This window comes from Sparus aurata, chromosome 10 (assembly GCF_900880675.1).
Source record: "Sparus aurata chromosome 10, fSpaAur1.1, whole genome shotgun sequence".
NCBI classification, from domain to species: domain Eukaryota; kingdom Metazoa; phylum Chordata; class Actinopteri; order Spariformes; family Sparidae; genus Sparus; species Sparus aurata.
In genome coordinates, this window is record NC_044196.1 from 19,338,073 (window position 1) to 19,355,971 (window position 17,899).

General features: G+C 42.3%; 1 protein-coding gene across 1 annotated transcript in view; it reads left to right on the forward strand.

Annotated features, from left to right (window-relative positions):
* rbpjb (recombination signal binding protein for immunoglobulin kappa J region b) overlaps positions 1–17,899 on the forward strand; it is a 49,318-nt gene that overhangs the window by 3,995 nt on the left and 27,424 nt on the right. The window lies entirely within an intron of this gene.

Below are 17,899 nucleotides of genomic sequence, written 5' to 3' on the forward strand. Positions count from 1 at the left end.
TGAGTGCGTGGTTTGAGCTCTGCGACTGGGTTGAAGGTGAAATAGTGTGTGTGTGTACCCCTACATAAAAGTTGATCTGCGTGTGTTTGTGTATGTGTGTGCACGTGCATCCATTCCCCAGGGTCCTCTCCTCTTCCCTGCTTCCCTTTATGAAAGGAGAGGTTCAGAGAGAGCAGCAGATGTCGAAGCGCTGACCTTTATGGTGGCAAAGGCTCGGGCTAGAGTTAAAAGGCACCCCGGCCCCCCGCCCCTCAAAGCAGCAGCCCCATGTCCACACACACACACACACACACACACACACACACACACACACACACACACACACACACACACACACACACACACACACACACACACTCTGCTACCTAGGCTGCAAGACTGATGGATAGGTTAACGACAGAGATGATACAAGCCACCTGATCTGTGTGTCACCTCAGTATCCTGCAGCCCCCAAAGCTTTGCTGTATCCACCCAGAGCTATGAAAATCTTCAAAGTGTGTGGTGTGTACGTGGGAGGGTTGGGTAGGGGGTGTACAGGCCAGGGGGAAGCTGTACAGAAGTCGCAGGCAAAGCACCAAAGCAAATGCGCCACGGCCAGACATCTTTAGGGGGATTTATTCTCATGCTTACAGTAGCCTATTGTTTTGGGAGTTCATGCATATCCATTACTTCACATGATTGAAATATCCCCCGAAGCCTACAGTTTCATTCAGGGTTCAGATTTGACTTGTTTGGTCGAGTGCTGATGGGGCCTCTTACAGCACCACACGCCCTGGTTGACTCAGTGTCTTCGTTCTCTTGTTTCCCCATTCAGCCTGTTTGTGTGCGTCTGTCTGTCTCAGGGGAACAACCACAGGAGACACCCAAGGGGATAGAAATGCACATTTTTGCGTAATTTGGCTTGGATCTCCGCCAGCTTGGCACTCCCCGTTCTTGGTCCTCAGCCACGTGCTCAAGTGTGCACAAACCAGATATACCATCATAGCACATCTGCCTCCTTCCTGCTTATTCTTAGCTAGGGTGGCACAATTCATCCAAGTACGATCACAATTTAAATGTGGCCAAAAGCAATATGCAAATTGTAAGCTGCAAAACAACAAAGCGAAAATCTGTGACAAAGCAGCAATACATGTACTGTATGGTGCTGCAGGGACGCCCTGGCCCACAGGTCCTGTTGTTAGTGAAGACCCCAACAGATGAAACCCATCACATTTGAGTAGTTAACTTCAAATGTTAACTTTTGAAATTGAAGTTGTGATGGAAAAATAATCATTCCCACGGAACATGAATTGTATCGCAATCACAATATCTGTCAAAATATTCGCAATATGATTTTTTGTAGGGGAGTTGCAGGCTCTACACTCTCTGTGGATGTGTCATTACAGAGTCATTGGGTCTACTTGTTGACCCAGCCGGCCTTCATACAGTCTGAGGGCAAATATTGTGCTTTTCACTCCGTTACCTTTTTTGATAACTTAAGTTACAAGTTACTTTTGCAGAATCACATTGGATGGAGAATATTTCAATTCCGTTGTTGTCGTCCAAAAAAAAAAAAGCTTAATATTGGATCCGACAATCGGCCAGGCCAGGCCAATAATCTTGGATCTCCAGGTTAGGTTTGTATCAGTGATGCCTGTGATACCTCCTACCATGCTGAAATCTGTGACTTCAAATTGCTTCTTTTGTCCAACCAACAGTTCAAGGCTCTTTATTTACTATAATTTGCTATAATTAATGAGAGCAAATGTTTGACGTTTTCGCTTGGATGAATTTCGCTTGCATTACAGTCATTACATGACTGTAATGCTTAGAGGATTATCAAACTGGTTGACAAATAATTTCCTTTCAATCACCAAAAACATTAATCTACCATCATGCAGTTTTAGTTCCAAGCAGCGTCTCGTATGCAACCTCAAGTTTTTTTTCTCTGCACAACTAGCCAATATCCATGAACTGTGAGCAAAATAGTGTAACTTCAGGCACATCCGTGACAAACCATCCATACAGGATGAGTAGTATACAGTTGTTATTGGCCAATACATAAGGTGCAGGTATTGAAAATCAGTTCAGGAAGGAAAATGGTAAAAAATTATCTGTTGAAGGGCTTGTTTTGCCTAATGTCTCCAAGCCGTGGGCCTAATAAAGGGTTTGGATTTCTTGTACAAAAGCCACGACAATGGGGCATTTATTTACTTGTGCAAGACTTGGAATGCATTAGCCTGAGCTCATACTTTTTTCTCTTGGTCTTCCAAAAAATCTTGCTGCTGTTTGCTTCGGCGAGGATGGGATCGGAACATTCTGATGTAAATCTAAAGCCAGTGTGGTTTTGAAAACAGCCCTGGCGTCATGTTTGATAGAGGCCCAAGTCTTCTCGGTGTTGATGTTGGCATCTGCTTCCTGCTTAGCTAAGACAAGAGAGACGGAAAGCTAACGCGAGGCAAATGTGACAGGCGGTGGAAGTACGTACCTATCCGCTGACTCTTGTTTTGGAGTGGTAAGGCGTCTTTTCTCGCGCCCACTCTCCTCCAAGAGAGTTTCCTCAGCCCCAGCGTTCGCCTTTCCCTGCCCCTGTTCCTTTGCTGTTTGTAGCGATTACAGCTTCGCCAAGGGAATGGTGGTTTCTACTGTGTCAGCAGCTTTTGCCCCCGCTGTCCCTCCACATTCAGGATGTTTCATTCAGAAAACATGAACCAGTTCCCCCTGTCTGACTCCTGTTTGCTTTCATTCAGCTTCAGTGAGCAAACTCTTACCTACTTCCTATGGTGGAGCAGCTGAAATTCAGAGGAAGCCAATGTGAACAGTATTGACACTTATGTGTTTGTTTCTCTGTCTCTCTCCTTTGTTTTTCTTCATGTCATTTTTTTTCTCCACAGGGATGTCAGAAGGAGGTCTGTATTTTGAAGCTGTCTATTACTGATGCCAGGCCTGTGATGTATTGTATAAGATGAGAATATGCTGCTCTAAGCTTCCAGGAGAATTCACCAGAGAGCCATGCGTAAAGAGAAAAGCTTTATTTTCTTATCCTGTTGGCCCAAATAGTTGCTTTGTTGTTCTCATCTGTGGTACTGAGGGCCCAGAAGCATTGTTCAATGGTCTCGCTGCTTTTTTCATTCAGTCTGTTCTCCAACGACCATACAGAGCCACTTCTTCATCCCATCAGAGAAAGGTTGCAAATATACACAGGTTCTCCCGTGTTGGGAAAGCCCCTAACGAAGCCACCTCCCATGGCTGTAAGCAACTGCCACTATTACTGTATTAGATAAGGAGGGAGTGGCAAGCAGCGAGCCAGCCTGTAGTAAACCTCCCTGACCGAAATACTGTTGTAACCTTGGGACTCATAGTGGCATCATATAAAGTCTGCTGAGACCACAGAGCAGTTGCTCATCCTCTTTGGGTAAATGGTTTGTAATTGATGAAGACATGACGTCATCTTCTGCTGCTAATTGATCCTTGCAAGCCTTTGAACTGAGATCATTATAGCTATTTTATTGACTTTTTTAGAACTGAACGCATCAGTGCAGGTATTTTAATCAGACTTTTTAGCAGTACATTGTCAAATAGATTGTAGGCTACATCATGCAGATTCTGTGCAATGTTATTATGATACGATTTGCCTTTCCCTACATTTTGTTTCTTGCTCACAAATGCCTGTACAACCTTCGGTTGTTGGATATGAGTATTTGTATGTAAAGATTAATCTAAGCTTGTGAAATAATATGAATTGCTGGCGAGCTTGTTTTATTGCACAAGCAAGACAAATCTAATGCCATATGTTTGTTTCACAAAAGTAGGAATTTGTGGTCTGGGAAATATGTATATCGTTATCATGATATGGCACTATATATTGACTCTATCCTTATATCGTGTAGAGGCCGACAAGTTGGCCAGTATTTGCCTATCACAGATATATCTGTATTGGTGTATATGTTCGATATGTGCCAATATGAAGCTTTTTTTTTTTTGATAGCGGAAGAAATTTTAATGCAGAGGGTAATTTAATTATTGTGTTTCCCAGTAAGTTTAGTGTTTCAGGACACTACTCATCTCTATAAAAGCAAGGAATCTCTGTCTGTCTGTCTGTCTGTCTGTCTGTCTGTGTGTGTGTGTGTGTGTGTGTGTGTGTGTGTGTGTGTGTGTGCCTCAAATATCTCTGCGGATCAGGATCAGACTGACCTGAGAGTTTCATCATGGCTGCTGCTTGGTTCAAGGGTGTGCAACGTCGGATTTGTTTGGACTACAATGATACCGTGAATGAATTATTTCAGAAATGCTTTACGAGTTCCGCTAGCATTGCTAACCATAGCCTACATAGTCAAGTGCGCACCAGAGCCAATCACTGCACACTGTAGCCACGTGCGCACCAGAGCCAATCACTGCAGAGCCCACCGTCACCACCCACCTTAAGAAACAAGCAGATTTATAGCTGCAGGGCGCGAGCTAGACCGGGATTTTGCCGGCGGTTCGGTCCCGTTCTGTGTATCTAAACTGACTGTTGTGGATTTATGAGACTGAACGAGTCCGGGCCGAGTCTGTTCGGGTCTGAGGAGATCCGGACACGCAAGGACAACAAACTGTGGATGTTCATGTGTAGCTAGCTGCTAGCAACAGGGGGAAGTTGTCGGAGGGACAGTGACGGTGGCAGGAAGGAGCTGGGGGAAACATATCACTACGTATAACTTTGTAAATTTCAATTTTTTTTTAGCAAACAGCAATTTATATATTTGCATTATACGTAATAAAAATAGTTCATTAAACATATTTGTGGTTTTCACAGTAAAATATCTCAATTTTATCTACTCAGATTTGATGTTTTTTGTGATTTAAGGTCCACTGTGTTATAACAGTTTGTCAAAATGAAAAAATAACTGTACAGTAATTAGTTGTTAAGGTGAAATATAATGGCAAAATCAAAAATAGTCAAAAACTGGCAATTATATCCTGGAATATCGGATTTCACAACAAGCCTAAATATCCCTGATGTCTCACCTTCAAACACAGCGTCATTTGGCCATCCATGAAAAAGCTACTTAACCTCCCACTTTTCTATAGGAATACATATTTCCTACGGGCACTGCACTAGTCCATTGAAACTCCAAAATATCCTGCCTCCATTACATTTCTTTATCACAAAGATTTGATGATGAAATTTAAAGAGTATTTGGTAAAAAACGTGTCTGTGAATTGGCCAATATATCAATATTGTTATTGGAATTCTATACTTCCTCCCAATTGGTATTGGCCCCAAAAAACCAAGTATCAGTTTGGCTCTTGATGTTATAATTATATAGGGGTTCATATTTTATTCAAGTACCAATTGTTATCCCAACAATATTGTTGCAATTATCAGTCTCAAGCTAATGAAAATAATGGTTAGTTGCAGACTATGCTCCAGCCCATGATTTCTGCAAGCCATCCTTCACTTTGGCGTTTTCTAAGGCAAGTGATTGCATCCAGGGGGAGACTAGCAGCCTGCATCAACCCTCTGAAAGTGAGAGGTTTTGAGAAAGAGCGAGAAGGGCATGAAAAGGAGTTATCAAGTGTCAGGAAAATATTCCAGAAAAGAACAAAGAGCGAGAGAGGGGTTGGGATTCCAGGAAAGGCACAGTGTTATCTCCAATTGTTTCTTTGCATTGTCTGGTTGTTTAACTAAGGCTGCCGGAGAGTTTTGCTGAAGAATCCACCTGGTGGCATTCCTGTGGCTGTTGACGTCAGGAGGCTTTGGCCTTTGCTTTAGAATCACAATGAAGTAATAGACATGTGTGTCATTTTGTGGAACGGTCTATTGATTGTGGTTGAGGAAACAATGCTTTTTTTTTTCCCCGAAGAGCCGGGTTGTTCATGTTGTGGTTGATCATCTTGCACTTGTGGCTATAGCTCGATGTTCTTTACCGTTGCCATCATGTTGGAAGCACTGATCAAGAATGTACGTGAGGTTTCACATGAGCTCATGGAAGGAAACTAACTTGTTGGTTTATCCTAATAAGTCACCAGCAAAGTCTCTCTATTTATCACCCTGCTGGGTTTATTAGAATTGGACCTCAAATATTCTAACCTCAACCCCAACTCGCCTAAGCGTCTGTAGACAAATGAGCCCAGATTTGCCATAATTTACCAACTGGTGTTTTTTTTTATTCACCTCCCAGCATGAGAGTCTAACAGATTTTACTTTTGAAAGCATTCTAGGTTCAAGACAAATTGGTGTGTGTGGTTGGAATTTAGGAAACCATCTCTTGTCTCACATCTTGTTAATGACTGAGTAAACTATTTTAGAAAGACGGCATGTTTTGAAGAGGAACATGTAGCAGGAACAACAGCCCTCCTTCCCCACCACGACAACAACAGTGAAACCAGACAGCAGCCCTGAGCTAACAAAGTCGATGCTGAACTACACACACACACACACACACACACACACACACACACACACACACACACACACACACACACACACACAAAAAGTGTGTCGCGGTCTCTACATTTGGTTTGGTTTGCTGAGGATCATCTCACAGCATGTGGGCTAAAGGTCAGGTCTCTCTCTTTCTGTGTGTGTGTGTGTGTGTGTGTGTGTGTGTGTGTGTGTGTGTGTGTGTGTGTGTGTGTGTGTGTGCGTGTGGGTGGATGTGTGTGTGTGTGTGTCGCTCTCTGTTTCTGCCAGGAATTCTATTTTTTTCTCTTGTTGCAGTGCAGCCGGTCCTTTGAGTGGTTTTGAGGCAAGGGCAGGGCATGACAGTGGTTAGTTTGCCTGAGCTGATAGATGTCCAGAGAGACTGTGGCTCGTTTTCGACAGTCCCATTTTTATAATTAAAGCTTGTATGCTGGAAAGATCCAATCATATAGTTGTAGAGCTGAAATGACTAGCTATTTAATCGATTAACTGGCAAGTTTTTTGATAACCTGCTATTCATTTCAATGTTTTTTTCTGGTTTTAGCCCCTCCAATTGTGAAGATTGGCTGCTTTTCTCTATCTTATATCATTGTTTCCAATTATCTTTTGGTTTTGGAAAGTTGGTTGAACAAAACAAGACATTTAAAACCAAAGCGAGGGCTGCAAGATGTGTTTAAATGTAATTTGCAAGATGGAATGATCAGTTATTCATTACAGTTTTCATTGTCACAGAAAGAACTAGGCATTTATTTGTGTTTGAGCCAGATAAACGTGTGTTGTTTTCTTACATCTGGACAACAAGATTTGTAGGCAAGGGCATCTCTGCGGCACCACAGTACCTTATTCCAATGCTGTTTGTCACACATTTTAACCTGATCAAAAATTTGCACCTTTTTTAATCTGGGATGTTGGACACGACCGAACAGTTAATCAAGAAAAGACTGCACTGAATTAAGCTAAAACAATTACTTGAATGATCAATTTGGTGATGACATAAAACTATTAAGCAACTACTTAGATACTCAATTAACTCGCCATCTTTTTATTCCAAAGCAAAATTGGCAAAATTTCACGTTCTGACTTTTTACATGTAAATATTTGCTGTTTTTCTTACTCAATGAATTGAATGTGATTTGGGTTTTGAATAGTTCGATGCCTTTTTTTCGCTCTAGGAAATCATGACAGACATTTCTCAGACAAAATTGAGAACATATTTGCTTGATTCATCAGTAAATAAAAGGTTGCAGCATTGTAGTCTCAAGGCCAACTTACTAGTTGGATGATGAAGAAAAGTTCCCGACAAACCTATTCACTATTCAAATGGCTGCATGATATGAAACACCTGGGTGCTGAGGTTGTCGGCGGCTTCGGTGAAGAATATTGACTCATCAAGAGTTGCTTTAGTATGAGTTAATCAAGGCACAAATACAAGAACTGGTCTGGGCAGTGTGATCAGTGCCGGTGGAAAATAAATGAGAGTGAAATTCAGTAAGGAGGCAACAGGGTTGCATAGTGAGTAGGAAGGCCACCTTTCAACAAGGAGAGTTGTGATGACAAGCATCTGCCCTGCTAATGCACTCAAACCCCAACGGCCCCAGTGAAGCTAACTGCTCTGAGCTTTGTGGAATAAAGCTTAAGATCATCTCCTTGTCGTGTTTACGAGTATAATAGGAGAATTTAAATAAAGACGGCAACATACTTCTGCTTATTTGAGATGTAACATGTATGATATGTTTAAGGTAGCTCCAAAAATATGTGGTGTAGCAAAGCTGCTAACTGCAACTCTTTACACTCTTTGCTCTTACTCTGTAGCTGTAGCGACTATATGCCAATAGTAGGTTAGCTCAGTTAGCCTTGGGCCCTATTAGCTGGCAGTGGTGTACGTGGACCATGTACAAGCAGGTAATGTTTGCACTTCTGTCTGTTTGGTGGGTGGTTTGTCAGCAGGACTACAAAACTACTGAACAGATGTCTATGAAACTTGAAAAGAAGGATGGGTCTCAGTCGACAGTAGACCCCATTGACTTTTGGTGTGCATCCGGATAAAGGGACAGATCCAGTAATGTGTTTTCTTTCTGTAACATTGCAAGAAAGGACTAATTTCAACAATGAAAAATATTAGGTGTATTTGGGAGTCTATTATCACTCAGTACGTTTACAAGCACAGCATAGTCGGATTTCAGCCATAGTTTGACTGTGCTACTCAATTGGACAACTGCAAATGTCCGAGTATACATGCCACTGAGAAAATCGAATTATTGGCCGAAGCATGTCATACCCCGGTACTATGGGCGGCGCTGTACCTATTTCAACTAGTGGTAATAGAGCCACCTCCGACTGACCTCTTTACATCACCAGCAACAACAAACTCTGCCTCGGCATTCGAGAAAGATGGCGTACAAAGAGCGAGACGAAGCTACATCTTTGTACATTTCGTATATGGTGTACATGATAATTACACAAACTAGATGCACAATGGCGCTCTTGCTTGCGGTTATTTCGGAGGAAAAACACCGCCGCCGCCGTCCTTCTACTTCCGGCTCACGGCCCTGGGAAAAAATCTCGAGCCTGCGCAGAACGCAAAATCCGAATCCAATCTGATAAGAACGTATACATGCACGAGTAATGCGACTATCAATCGAATAATCTCTGTGTTTTAATCCGATTATGAGAGATCCAATCCGGTGCAGTTTTAGTCACTAAGGTGTATACATGCATCTTAAAAATCCGATCATAGTCTGACTAACCCAATAATTTGGTTTTCTCAAGTGTCATGTAAACACACTGATTGAGTGGACTTCTACGGAGGTATGTCTGCTCTGCTGAATGCCATTCTAGTTTAAGCGATTGTGATGGACATTTTTCACTACTTTCTGACATTTTCATGGACACAACAGTGTGTTGGGGCTTCAGCTGCTTGTTTTTTGTTTAGTTTTTTTCAACCAAAAGATCAGAATCCAAAGAAATTCAATTAATCATCACAAGAAGAAACGGCAACATCCTCACGCTATCTGGAAGAGGTGATGAATTTGTTTTCATTATAGCCGCTGATTAATTTTCTTCCTCTGTGCCAATTTTTAGCTTGAGATCCAAGAGTTTGACAAGGATTGGATAGATTGCTCTGCAAACTAAGAAGTTTGAGTGCAGAGCAGTTTCTTTGTACCCTCCAGAAGGGCAAGAAAAAGCCACTGAGCTTTCGCAAGGCAAAGGTGCATCAACACATGGTTTATAAAAGGGAATCATTGGTTGACACTTGTTGACTTGTGGTCAGCCATGTGTTTTGCAAACAAATGTGTGCAAACAGAGTGAAGGCCTCGAGTTTGATCCTCACAGCAGCCAGTGTGGTTATCATATCCTTTACCAGAAACATTACCTGCCCCCTCATTGTCGGCTGTTGTGCACAAGAGCACAAGCTACAGTAGTGCTGCTGCGGTCGATCTCGACAACTTACAATCCTTTCCCCCTGGGTTCCCTCTCTCGTTCCAGCAGTGAGTCATCAGCTCAGCAGAGAGTGAGAAGCGGGGAAAGGGGAGCGGGAAAGGGTGGTTCATTCAGGGTTCAAGGCTCCCTCGCCTCGTCCCTCGCTCCGCTCTCCTGACAGTTTCCCTAGAGCACATGACCCGTCTCAACCCTAAACCCCAGCGTTTCTGTGTGGCTCTTTTGCTACAGTCACACTTGTCACCTCGGTGCAGTTTTTTGTTATGAATGTCTAATTACGTGAGATCACTTTTCTGTGTCTTTGCGCTTGGCCTGAAAATGTTCTGTTCTGTGTCTCCTGCGGCTGTGTTTACTTAGAAAAGCCCATGTGACGTTGTCTGGTTCTTCCAATCTTTTTACACTTCTAATGTGAGTGAGTGGACTTGCAATAGCCAGCTGTTCAGGACGTAGTGGTTCAAGAAGTTTGTGTTTTCCAGAAGGTACTTTTGTTTAACTTGTCCTTAAACTAAATACTGTTGTGGTTGGATTGTCTCTTGATTAGATACACTTTCAGCCCAACACAGACTGATGACTTTCTTTTTCTGTGTGTACAGACATGTTGTAACTGCACTCTGACAAGATTGGACAGCAAAACTCATGTTTATTATAGTCCTAAAAAGAGAGATTGTGCAAGGATGAGACTGCTACTTCTACTGAAGTTTGCGTGCAATCCAGCTAGCCCCTTGTGGTCTGGCTAACTGCACAACAAATGAGCTGATAAGCTAACAGGAGCTACAGTCGTGGATGTATAAAATGAAAACAGTTGGTAGCGGTTCGCGGTTACTCTTGTGATATGCTGCCCCTATTTGTTGGGAGTCTCATATCACAATAATAAGACGATATCAACGGGGATCTGACTCACGTGTAAAGAAAGAAAGATATAAGTGTAAAATGTTCACTAAGTGACTCAAAATAGCATTTTTCCTTCCTGATACTGACTCGTCGAGTTTAGTACGTGCAGACCTCTTATAAATTACGTGTTACTGAATTGTGACAGGGACGAGGGCAATAGTGATTTCAACATTTTAGGTGGTAGCAGAGGCATTCGTATACTGGTATCTGAACATCCTTAATTTCACTCTCATGTAAACCACAATCACACTTTTGGTATCTGAAGAGGTTCCTTTGCTGTGTGTCTCAACCTGTTGGAGGTGTGATGATGCAATACATGTCTTGTGTTTCCTCTATCGTCTGTCTGCCTGAACAGAAAACACTCATGGACTCTACATTCATGGCCCAGAGCTCAAGCTCTGTCAGACCGGGGTGAGGTGATTTTTACCTTGTGTTCAGTAATACCTTGTTCTCTATTGAATTTTTTTCATTGAGGCAAATAAGTTCAGCGATGACCTCTTTGCGGATCCACTGCGTCTGGTCAGACATGTCGGACTATCTTGATTGAGGACACATGTTATCTGAGAATTGAATGGAGCCAGGTGGCACGCAGTATAGAGAAAACAGTCAGACCTGCAGGATTCACAAAGGAGACTTCATTAAAGATAGAACAGGCATCAGGGGAGGGCGTTATATGTGTGTGAGTGCAGGTTGGCTCCACAGCGCACACTGGAAATTTCATTATGTTGTGTTCACGACATGTTGTATGTGCAAAAGAGTATGTTCCAGCCTGAGCGCCAGATTACACTCGTTAATGTGTACCGTTGATGTGCAAGTGAGTGTACGTCTCGATGTCTTATTGATTGTGTGCCAGGCCAAGACGAGTTTTAAAAGTCTGTCCAGAGAGCTCCATATGGAGCATTGATGTCGGAGTGTGCGGTCAAGAGGGGGAGAGACGGATGGAAGGAAAATTAAGGGAGGGAGGGAGGGAGGGAGAGGGAGACAGAACGAGGAGGCCTTTTCTTTGGCTTTTCTGCCTCTGTCATTAAGCTCTCCCATGTCAAAGACAGATGGAGCTGGTGCCCTGTGTGTGTGTGTGTGTGTGTGTGTGTGTGTGTGTGTGTGTGTGTGTGTGTGTATTTGTGTATGGAGGCACTTGCAAGTGCAGACTGATGTGACCCACCCAACTCTAGAGACAGACACACACACACACACACACACACACACACACACACACACACACACACACCATTGAGCCCTGCCCTTGATTCTGCCTCCAGCGGGGCATCTCAGGGCAGCTACCAGACCTCTGCCATCTGCAGTCAGTCAGCCTTGAGGGTCGGACAGCTCATCAGTAGTCAGTTAACTCCATCAACTAAGTTCTCTCTGTTTGGGCTCCTATCTGCTCATGCAACATTAAATTCTAAAAGATAATGTTCAAGACCCTTAATGATTCAGATCACATCTTCCTTAATTTTTTTTTTTTTTGTTTCATTTTGCCCTTCTCTTTTAGGATGGCAATCAGAGTGGCTTAATGTTAGGGGAGATGTTGAAAGTAGAAATTCTTTTTAAACGCTTAAAGCCGTGCTTGACTCATTCAACCCACACATTGGTCAGTGGTTTGCCTGCTTACAAAACAAAGGCATTTGGGTGTTATTTGGACGTAAGGAAAAAGGGCCAAGCAAGGGCATGTGTGACATAGTAAAGCCGTATTTCACATCCAGTGTTCCTAGGTTTCTTAGGCGCAATAATTTGGGTTTAGGGGGGGCTTCCCGAAAATGTAGGGAAATAGTACATTTCATTATTTAAAAAAAATGCAGTTTCACATCATTTTGGACCATTATTATTACCATATATGTGAGCAAACAACTGAAAACGTGCTGAAGAAGTTCACTAGTGACTAATAACAACCATTAAATCTGTCATTTAGTTACTTTTGATGCTCTCCAAATTGATTTTACATTTATTTGACTTAGATGGTGTAAAGAGCATGTAAATAGAACTGCCTTCAAGAAAGGGAATGGACTCCCCCTAAAATTCAAGGCACACACGAATAACTAAAATTAGTCATGTAGCCACAATCATGCGCTGTGCCCTTTCATGTGACAGTATGTGGCCCACGACACTGCTTTTACTTTCAGATCCATGTAGTTTATTGTAAATCCAGTAAGACACTCAACCCACACATTGGTCCTTTATTGATCTTCCTCTGTTTTCTTGCTCGTGTATCCTCTCCCTTTCCTTGTGGATAGTTGTGGTTGCTTCATAGCTCCATATATTTGTAGTGACTCTGCCCTCACCACTCCTAGTTGGCTGCTGCCATTGTTGGCATGGACGGTGGCACATGCCGGGCAGCAGTGCCAAGCACACAGAGCGAGCCTCCACATCTCTCTGTTGTCTGGGAGACTTTCTGTCCACTTGTCTTCCCCCAATTTAAGTCCCTCACATCGTCCCTCTAGCCTCCACCCCCTCTTTGAAGCCCTTGTCCAGGGTTGACTTAGGATACGAGTTTACTGCCCAAACTTGGCCCACCTTCACTGCGACAGTTTTTTCTCAATGATTAAATACGTGCCTGAAGGATGTGTGCGTAATACCCTCGCTGCAGGCCACACACAGCATGGCAGGGTGCTGCTGAGGAAGTGAGCCTATGAGTTAAAGGAAAAGTCTGCTGTTCATGGTTGGTGTGTGTTCTAACTGCGTAACAGTGTGTGTTGGGGTTGTGACATCAGTATGCAGGTATTTTTTTTCAACAGGCTGCCAGAGCAAATGTAGCCAGCGGGCACACATTTCCAAATTTCTCTCACTTAGTCCCTTCCACACAAACACATTCACTTGCCTGGTGAGACATGTTATTTCCACCCATTTTTTACTCTGTCCGGTCTTGAAAGTTTTGAAATTACGCCATACGCAGGTAACTATAACAAGGAGCACAGTGTCTCGATCCCAGCCTGTTCGTGTCTTTCAGGTAGTGCTGAATGTTGGCAGGACTTCACGAAATAAAGCTCCCAGGCATGAGTTGGTACTTCTCAGAAGTCTTTTTTGAGCTCGATAACAGGTTAGCTTGTCAATGCCAGACCATTATTTTGCTTTGCTTATTGTGTCTGGTGAATATCAATAAGCTTGTTGACAGGTGTAAGTTCATGTCAGCTGTACAAAAGGTGGCTGTCAGCTCCCTCCGTCGCACACATCAACATGAGTACCTTCTGCACCTGAACGCACCACTGACTAGACTGCTGTCTTTGTTTCTGTGAAATAATCCATACATTTTGAGATTCATGCTTGTTTTTTTTAAAGATACTTTGAAAACGTCTTTTTGATTGTTCTTGTTTTCTGAGTGGCGAAGTCACCTGAACACTGGGACAACACAAATTGCTTCAATTATATTGTATTTACTTGTAACCTCTGTATTTCAGTATTAATGGTTTTCGTATTTCACCGCAATCTTTCTTCAGAATCGCTGTAGGAGTTTGCCTGCAGTACTTGTTACTTTAATTGTCTACTTTAATGCATGCATTCTGGCTTGCCTCGCTTTTCTGTTTCTCTCTCCTGTCTGCTTTTTCGACAACACCACGTTATCTAAAGTCAACTTAGAAGCACTTTTTCACCCGCGATTCAGTTGTCGCAACAGCAGGTGAGCCGTGTGTCAAGGAAGCCGTTCAAAACCAACGCACACCAAACGGCATCACAACAACCAGGCACACTTACAAGATTGTACAAAACAATGGCATACGTAGGCGTAGTTGTAGATGAACATCTTATATCAGAGAGCGTTTCTATCTCTGCATAGCATGTGTGATTGACAGTAGACGGAAGGGAAGAGCAAAGGCAGATCACGGATGGCATCGTTCCATCTTGGGCAGATAAAAAACAATTAAAAGTATGAAATGCTAAAATTGGTTACCAAATACACTTGGGTGCCGCCCGCCCAAGTCAAGTCTAGGTGTGTGAAACGCTGATAATGCAGCCGAAGACGCTTTGTTTTATTCATGATTATTGAATACCTAGTGACGTCTAAAGTTTCAGTGCACTGATTTAAATTTGGACAATACGATTTATAGTCAAACTGTGAAAATATCCCACCTCTGTTACATCTCGTTGTCACATGTTTTTGATCACCAAATTTAAGGGATCATTGCAAAAAATATGTGTATATTAGCTGATATATCTTCAGCGGAATTTCCTTCTCCCTCCTCAATATTGGCATCGGCCCAAAACTCTAGTATCGGTCGTGCTCTAATGTCAATATTGTGGTTATCACCACGCCCCTAGTCAAACTGCAGGAATTCATTTGCTTGGTTATGCTGTATGACTTTGATTAGCTTTAAGACCCATTTAGGCTTCCAAGTAGAGTGCACTCGATGGACTGTAGCTGATTTAGACAAATCTAGAGATGACATGTAGATTTTCTTTTATCCCCCATCGACCAATTGATTGGATTTGCCTCAAAAATAAGCCTGCCCTGGTAAACTCTATGTATAAGCACCTTGTTTTCCGCTAAAGGTTAGAGCCGGGATCATACATTTGGTGTCACTGAGACAGCCCATGGCTATTGAGGCCAGTGGAAGCTGTGAGGGAGCATGATGTTGATAATGAGGTGTACAGCCACTCCGAGGAGTTGTGATATCTGCTATCAGCCCTCAGGCAGGGAAACCAGACACCTTTTTATAGGCCTAATCCCTCTTCCCATCCCTCCTCTCTCCCTCACACTGCTGTTTGTGTGCGCTGTCCTGGAGCTCTGTGTGTATAGTGTGTGCGCGTAAATGCAAATCCACCTACACAGTCTCATATTCACACAGGGCCTGTGTCAGAGTGCAGATGACCCACCCTGGTGACAGATGTGTGAAAAATGGTTTAATTAGGTGCAGATTGAAGCTTGCCCTCAATGAATCTAGCACTTTTTATATCTTGATGTAATGATATAGTACGAACTATTTATGAATATGTTTTGGGGGGTATTTATGATTATGACATCATCAGAGAAGATTATTAACAGCTGTGTTTATTAATAGTATAATCTGTTTCAGGCCACATCCACATGGATGAACACACATTGCCTGCCAGTTGACCTCAGAGGTCACACCCTAACCCTTGACCTTGAGCATATGAATGATGGCGTCTGGCGTCTGTGGGGTTGTGTTTTGGTCCCCAGGGAAGCTCTAGGTCCACAAAAGATGGATATGTGTGTGTTTGTCCATCTGAAATGTAGACAAAACATGAAAGTGCTCCGCCAAATGTGTCAACCATTATTAATTTCACAACATCAGAGATGAAGTTTACACAATGCAGCCAATATTTTCTTTTAAACTGATCTAATCTTTGAAAGGAAATCATTTGTTTATCTTGCGAAACAAATTAATTTACATTTTTGAGTAGATTCCAAAGAACTCTGTAGTTTTTGATTCTTGTCAACTCCGTGTGATGCATAGATTGTTATCTCGCTCTGACCCGAATTTCCTTTGCTCTACCATATATTTTGCAGTCTTACATGGGGAGCATTTTACTGTTGCTGCAAGAACAAGAGCATTTCGCAAACCAGTTACTAACACCCAGGCTATTCACTAGAAGTCAAACATTCTTGAGCAACACAGAAAAGCGCAGTCACTGCACATCAGTTTGGATAAGAGCCTTCAGCAGTGTCATCTGTAGTGCAGGTTAACTGGGTTCTACTATGATCAATTGATTTCACAGTCATATTTCTTACATTCATATTTGTGCCTTTTTGTCCCCTGGAAACAATTTCCTTTGTAATCCGTGTTTAATGATTTGGGGATTGCTGATGGTGAGATCCCTCGTGAGAATGTAGCATTGTTTTTCAGATGTTTGTCTCAGGGTAATTGTTTCTTTCCTTAGTTTTTCATGTGATGTTATTTTGGTGCATTTAATTTATGTAGTGTAAGAGTTTAATATACCACAACTGATCCTTTTCCTCTGGAACATCTGCCCAGGGTTACAGATGAAAAGTAGCTTTGGTACAATACGTGTATTGTGCATTTTTCCCTTCGGAATAAATAATAAACAATAAACAGTTTCTGGTAATAAAAAAAGACATATTTTAACTTTTAGCCGAAAAACAATAATAAAATATTGGTGATAAAACTTGGCTGACCTTCAAAATATTAATTCTCAAGGCTGATCTTGTCTGAGAACATTAATCTAGTCATGTTGTTGTTACCACAGAAAAGTTTGTGAGACCCAGAAAACTGAACTCCTCCTGTTTTGATTTATTAGAGATGTATCAGGTACATGCCTGAGCAACAGAGCAAAAACTGTATGTGTATCCGTGCGCTTTTTGCATAAGAGCATGTGTCTCTTGAGAAGTCTGACACACAGTGCTGAGGACATGTCAGGGTGTGTATTTCGGTCTCTTCTGAGCCTTCGGGTGTTGATGTGTGTTTTTTTCCTCCGCACTGTTTGGACTGTCAGTCATAGCTGTCAAACACATCCCCGTATGAACGGCAGGCTGGGTTCACACTCTCTCAATCAACCCCCCGTTGCGTGTGCATGTGTTGACGTGTGTTAATGCGTGTTTGTGTGTTAGCATGTGGAGGTGGGTGGTCGCTGCTCTATTCATAGCAACTGCCACCCCACTCTGTCACCAATACCTCATATGTCAAACTACCTGTCAAAGAGCGATGCGAGAACCCCTGGGTTTTCCCTCCGTGCTCTACTCAGGTTAATTTTATTCTATTATTATTTATTCAATCTATCTGTGCTCTGTAGATTGTATATATAAGTGAGGGAGACTTCTGAAAAAGTGATTTATCAATGAAACTAAGAGCTAGATTTGGTGTTCATTTTTAGTCTCCTGTGGCAACACAAATTGAATTCCAATTTCAGGAGTCACATTCTCACAGTCTTTCATCCATAAAATATCTAATGTTTTAGATCATCAACGTGACGGCTTTTAACCAGGGCCGTCAGTATATGCTTTAAGTAGCTTGTGGAAAATAAGATATGCCATATTCGGCAGTCTGCAGCTGTTTTTACGGTGTGTAAGATAAATAGTCAATCACACGTATTATTTTCTGCACAAGAAATGAAGTAAGTTCTGCCTTTTCAATTTCAGGTTGTAGTTTAAGTGGGCAGCAGTATTTTTTTTTTTTTAGGTAAAGATGACTAGGGGATCCGTCTAAAATTGTTTAATGTCAGTCATTTGTTAGTTGGAACATTTTAAAGCAACAAAATGGAAACTGCAGGTCTCAAGAC